Below are 6,517 nucleotides of genomic sequence, written 5' to 3' on the forward strand. Positions count from 1 at the left end.
TTTACTATTCTGTGTACAGTAATGCTAATTGTAATTCACCCTGTTCAATCCTGGAAGGGGGATGACCACAAGTAAGGTCCTTTCTCAAGCTTTCTCTTTTCTCCTCACACTGAGGTTTTGAGTTTTTCCTTGCCTGCATGCTGGTTTGCTAGTTTAAGATCAGGTAATTGTGTTATTTTGTAACTGTAATCCTGTGCAGTCCTTTGAGACATTTTTGTGATTAAGGGCGTCATAAATAAATTTGACTTGACTTGACTTGGAGGAACATCAAATCTATACAGGTTCTCCCTGATGGTTTAGCTGAAAAGGACTTCTTTTCCCAATGCGGGTGCGTGCGGCCAATATACCGGTGCGCCTTGTGTATGTCATAAATCCGTTTTCCTCCCGAAATGTTGGGGGTGCGGCTTATAATCAGGTGCGCCTTATAGTCCGGAATTTACGGTAAACACTATTCATCAGTGGAGATTTCAACATTGACCCGATGAATCCAAACAACCATAAAACCGCTGATGACTATATGAACAGAATGTACCCAACTAGATGAAGACCCGGTCATTGAGAATGTCTTTACAAATAATATCGAATTTGCGAACCTTAGTGGATTACTGGTTTGTGAGATTTCTGACCAAGCAGCACGGCGGCGCAGTGGTTAGCGCTTGTGCCGCACAGTTCATGTCATGGGAACCTGTCGTGGGTTTGAATCCGGCTCCGGACTTCCTGTGTGGAGTTTGTATGTTCTCCCCGTGCTTGCGTGGGTTTCCTCCGGGCACTCCGGTTTCCTCCCACGTTCCAAAGACATGCATTTCAGGTGAATTGGCCGGTCCAAATTGTCCCTAGGTGTGAATGAGCGAGTGAGTTTTCTGTGTGCCCTGCGATTGGCTGGCAACCGGTTCAGGGTGTCCCCTGCCCACTGCCCGGAGATGGCTGGGATGGGCTCCAGCCCCCCCGGTACGGCTGTTGAGATGAGATTTCTGACCACCCGCCAGTGTATGATAATAAGGAATCGGGTCAAAAATCGACTATAAAATAATATTTACAAACGAGTAAGAACTGAAGAGAAAGTTAAATCACTTTGTTTTTCAAACAAAACTGGAACACTATATATCAGGGGTAGGGAAGCTACGGCTCGGGAGCCATGTACGGCCCTTTGCACGAGTACGTAGGACTCCGAAATCAAACGTAACTCTTGCACATCTCTCTGCGGCGTTCCAGAGTCAAGCCATTTTGCTCCATACAAAACCGAAGTTGGATAAGAAAGCATTTCAACTGATAAATAAAAACGCTGACTTTGATTGGTTGAGCAGTAGAGGTGGGCGGATCCCTGCACACTTCCTTCTCTCTCTCTCGCTCAGTGCAGCCGACACCCAAAGTGAGAGCAAAGTGGCTTATGTGTGACCTATATTTAATGAATACCTTTTGAAATCAAATTGAAGACCGAGTCTACAAAAATCCCCAACAAAACGCTTCGGGTGGCCGTAGCAGCAAGATGCCAGACAAACGTGTGGATGCTGAGAAAGGAAGGATTTTGTTATGTTAACAAAATACATGTCTCCATCTATGAGAATTAAAAGTAAAAATAACGTACCTTTTGCCTTTTATAAAAAGCCACTCATGTTTTTCTGACATAAGTTTTTTCGTACCGCTGGGAGACACAAAATATGAAACGCTGTCCCTTCATAAAAATGCTCATATTAAAAAGCTAGGTTGAATATAAAAAATAGGAATTTGCCAATTAGAGATGGGGAAAGTTTGCATGACCATGTTTTTTTAAATAAATGTGTCAAGACCAGAACAGAGACAGGACCCACTTGCGTTGCGTTTCTCTCAAGTTTTATTGGAAGAAAGGGAAAGGGTTGCAACCACCATCCGGTGATCTTTGGGCGCGGGAAGCAGGTCGCTCTAACGCAGAAGTGGAACTTCCGTGGCGAGCGATGGCAATGTCGGGGACAGAAAATCAGGTCAATAGCCGGGATAGGAGAGCAAATACGAGGTCAGAATTAAGTCGTAAGCCAGGAAAGAAGAGTAGACGTGGTCGGGGACAAAAGAGGTCGAAAGCCGGGACGGGAGAGTAGACGTGGTCAGGATCATAAACGGCTCAAAAAAAGGCTTGACTAGTGTTCACTGGGGTTCGCAGGCGGACTGACAACAGGTGACAGAAAGAAGTGGGTTTAGGGACAGTTCTGAGGTCGTGGGATCAAACCTTCCTGTGTGGAGTTTGCATGTTCTCCCCGTGCTTACGTGGGTTTCCTCCCAGATTCCAAAAACACGCGTGTCAGGTGAATTGGCCGGTTCAAATTGTCCCTAGGTGTGACTGAGCGAGTGAGTCGTCCGTCCCCGTGTGCCCTGAGACTGGCTGGCAAGCAGGTGAGGGTGTCCCCTGCCCACTGCCGGAAGGTAGCCGGGATGGGCTCCAGCACCCCCGCGACCCTACTGAGGGTTTTGCTAAGGGTTTTTCACTAATGTGGGTTCTTGTGTGTCTTGTCCAATTGCCCTTTTGGCTGAATTTTTTACCACAAACGGAGCAGGTGAAAGGTTTTTCACCCGTGTGGGTTGTAGAGTGTGTTTTTAAGTGTGATTTATCACTGAATCTCTGACCACAAACTGAGCAGGAAAAGGGCTTCTCACCAGTGTGGGTTCTTCTGTGCGTTTTTAAGTGTGTTATTTGGCTGAATGTTTTACCACAATCTGAACAGGCAATAGGTTTTTCGCCAGTGTGGGTCATTGTGTGTGTTTTTAAGTATGATTTACGGCCGAATTTCTGACCACAAACTGAGCAGGCGAAAGGTTTTTCACCCGCGTGGGTTGTAGTGTGTCTTTCTAAGTGGAATTTAACACCGAAACTCTGACCACAAATTGAGCAGGAAAAGGGTTTTTCACTAATGTGGATTCTAGTGTGACTTGTCAAATTGTCCTTTCGGCTGAATTTTTTACCACAAACAGAGCAAGCGAAAGGTTTTTCACCTGTGTGGGTTGTAGTGTGTGTTATTAAGGTTGATTTATCACTGAATCTCTTACCACAAATTGAGCAGGAAAAAGGTTTCTCACCAGTGTGGGTTCGTGTGTGCGTTTTTAAGTGTGTTATCTGGCTGAATTTTTTACCACAAACTGAACAGGCAAACGGTTTTTCACCAGTGTGGGTCCTCGTATGTGTTATTAAGTGTGATTTATGGCCAAATTTCTGACCACAAACTGAGCAGGCGTGAGGTTTTTCACCCGTGTGGGTTGTAGTGTGTGTTTTTAAGTGTGATTTATCACAGAATCTCTGACCACAAATTGAGCAGGAAAAGGGTTTCTCACCAGTGTGGGTTCTTGAGTGACTTGTCAAATTGTCCTTTCGGCTGAATTTTTTACCACAAATGGAGCAGGCAAAAGGTTTTTCACCCGTGTGGGTTGTAGTGTGGGATATTAGGTTTGATTTATCACCAAATCTCTGACCACAAACAGAGCAGGAAAAGGGTTTCTCACCAGTGTGGGTTCTTGTGTGCGTTTTTAAGTGTGTTATTTGGCTGAATTTTTGACCACAAACTAAACAGGCAAAAGGTTTTTCACCCGTGTGGGTCCTTGTGTGTGTTTTTAAGTTTGATTTATGACTGAATTTCTGACCACAAACTGAGCAGGAAAAGGGTTTTTCACCCGTGTGGGTCCTTGTGTGTTCTTTTAAGTTTGATCTAAGGCCGAAGTTTTGACCACAAACTGAACAGGCAAACGGTTTTTCACCCGTGTGGGTCCTTGTGTGTGTTTTTAAGTTTGATTTATGACGGAATTTCTGAGCACAAAATGCGCAGGAAAAGGGTTTTTCCCCAGTGTGGACGATTGAATGTCGTTTCAAACCGCACTTGTATCTAAAGGACTTTTCGCACCGCGAGCATTTGTGATTATCGTTCTCAAACTGTTTTTCGCCATTATCTGACGTGTCGTCATCATCTGTTCTCGCGGAGCTCGGAGACACCTTCTCCTTGTTCCCGTGTTGATCTTGGGAGGTTAAAAAGGCCCCCGTCACCGGAAACGCTCTTAAATCTTCCTCTTCTTTAACCTCAACCAGCTCAGAATCATCCTCCTCTTCTTTCTTGATGTCATCAGGCTCAAAGTCTTTTTGCTCCTTTCTAATGTCAACACGCTCCAAATCCTCCTCCTCCTTTTTGATGACAAACGTCTCTAAAAACTCATCTTCCTCCGGTTTCACGCCAGGGAACGTCGTCTCTTGTGCTTGAGGAAGAAGATTCTCGACAGTGACATCTGCAGGACACATAACGCACATGAATGTGAAGAATGTCTTTTCACACGCAAAAAAATAAAAAAGATTTACAGCAAATTCACAAAACTCCGGCGAGCCTCGATTATTGTTCGTTCACTACTTTGTGGATTTTTGCAAAACAAACACTCTGAATACTTAAATCAGGGGTGTCAGACTCATTCTCAGGGATGTGATTTGATCAAAGTGAAATTATCTGAAAATTAGGCGGGGGTCTGGGGGCCGCGGGCACCCAGCTAGGTCCAGGGCAGTGCCCCGGTGGGGGGACAAGTGGGGCGAAGCCCCCCGGAGCTCATGGGTTTTCCGTGTTTTTAAGTACTTTCAATGCATTCAGATGACAAAGAAATAGACAAAACAACAGCATACATTTTCAATGTATTTTGAACTATCCCATATCAAATTACAGTTGAAGTCAACTCAAAATCAGTCACATTAAAAAAACATTGGACTGCCTTTGCTTTTAAAAACTATCACTGAGAATATCATCATATCTAACTCATGTGATTACTAAGTTAACACATAAATCATGTTGAAGAGTTCAAATTTCATGAACAAATAATTGTATCATGACCAAATGAAAAGTAACTCATATTAGAACATACCACAAATGTCTTTGTTATAGCAGAAGATGTTATCTATAAATGAAAGTACTGTAGTGGGTTGTACATAATTCACCCACGGAACCATTGTTTAGTTAGCGAGTTCCTAGGGGGACTCTTAATTCGGCCGGTTCTAGCCACTCTCCTGTTTGTTTTGTTATTGCCAGTTTAAATGTCATTAAAGCAGCTTTCGTTGTTTGACACTCCGCCTACGACTCCCGTCTCTGCTCGCTACATTGGATCACGTCGGGTTCACCAACATTTGTAGATAATTCCTTCTCTAACCAGTCCGATCGAAACTTGTTTTTTACGATCTTAGCAATTTCTTTAACTCGCGGAGCATCTTTGCGTTCGATCTCGGACATCTTTCTTTAAACACTCGGCAAAAACGTGCGAGAAATGAACAATGGCATACTTCTACGCTTTTATAACAAGCGCGTTTATTGGTCAACACGGAGACTTCAACCAATCGCGAGTACGTTTCATTTCAGTTACGGAAACACTAAAATGGAATGCTTTCGAGACGAATTCGTTTTTTACCAATTAAAAAATCAAAAATTTAAAAATTTTTGGAGATAAAAAAGCGGAATTCCGCGAATTAGCGGAAAAATCACATCCCTGTGTAAAGTTGACAAAAAAGGAATTAGTACGAGTGAGTCGTCCGTTAGCATAAGCAACGAAATGAAGTATGCTACGTTATGCGGGACTGGGTTAAGCGTGTACTGTGATTTTAATATGTATATTATATATTTGTATTTTTAATTTTTATTTATGTTAAAAGGGATTGAATGAGCCTTGTCCAATAAATCACTCTTAATGGCAACAAGTAAATGGTGTCGCGTGAGACTGACATTTGCCATTTATTTTGCAGATTAGATTAGAACAACAAAAACAAAAATATATGAATAAATAAATGTGTAACGCCAGCTGGAGCTAGACCATCCACCTGTGTCCCCTTACAGATCAAAACTATGGAGTATGATTTCAACATTTGTCGCGCAAAAGACTGAAAGAGAAGAAAATAAGAAGATAGGAAATGAAAATGACTCACCGGCTCCGTTCGAGACTACTTGTAGCTCCTTGCTAATGCTAACTTGCTTTAGCCGTCCATCTTCTCGCTCGGTCGCTTTTTGAAGCTCCTCTTTCCAATGTCCTTTCTGTCTCTCGCACATTTTAGACAACTTTAAAGCTCGTCGTTAACTCTTTGACGATGTTAAATGGAGTTAAATTGTGCACACGACTGGAGCGGAAAGCCAAGAGGCCGCAAACAATGGCGGCACACGACTAATGGCGGCGGTGAGGTATGGTTCTTCTCTTCTTCTCGGTTGGCATCCGTCTATTTGGTGCTTTAGCACCCCCTAGCATCGTACCGTGACACCGTCCTCCCTGACTGTGTTGTTGGTGAATGAAACGGTTTAATGAGCCCACTCCCTTCGAAATGCTCTCTCTCTCGCTCTAAGGCTCACTCTATTTCAGGGGTGTCAAAGTTATTTGAACTCGGGGGCCACAAGATAAAACAAACATTCTGTCAGGGGCCGGATGAGTCGATTCAAGAGAAAGAAAAAGAGAGATCAAGAAATAAGAGAAAGAGGGAGGGAAAAGGAAAGAGGGCGAGACAAAGAAAGAAAAAGAAAGGGAGGGAGAGAGCGTGAGAAACAAAAAAGAT

At 43.4% G+C, this 6,517-nt stretch overlaps 1 pseudogene across 1 annotated transcript; it reads right to left on the reverse strand.

Annotated features, from left to right (window-relative positions):
• Positions 1–2,678: 2,678 nt before the first annotated feature.
• On the reverse strand, positions 2,679–6,130 carry LOC148376946 (uncharacterized; annotated as a pseudogene). Its single transcript, XR_015852492.1, has 2 exons — positions 5,903–6,130; positions 2,679–4,236 (listed from the first exon to the last, which is right to left on the reverse strand). The product of XR_015852492.1 is annotated as an uncharacterized LOC148376946 (transcript).
• Between the last annotated feature and the right edge of the window lie 387 nt (positions 6,131–6,517).

Source organism: Urocampus carinirostris, chromosome 1 (genome assembly GCF_059441175.1).
Source record: "Urocampus carinirostris isolate Australia breed hairy pipefish chromosome 1, RoL_Ucar_1.0, whole genome shotgun sequence".
NCBI classification, from domain to species: Eukaryota; Metazoa; Chordata; class Actinopteri; order Syngnathiformes; family Syngnathidae; genus Urocampus; species Urocampus carinirostris.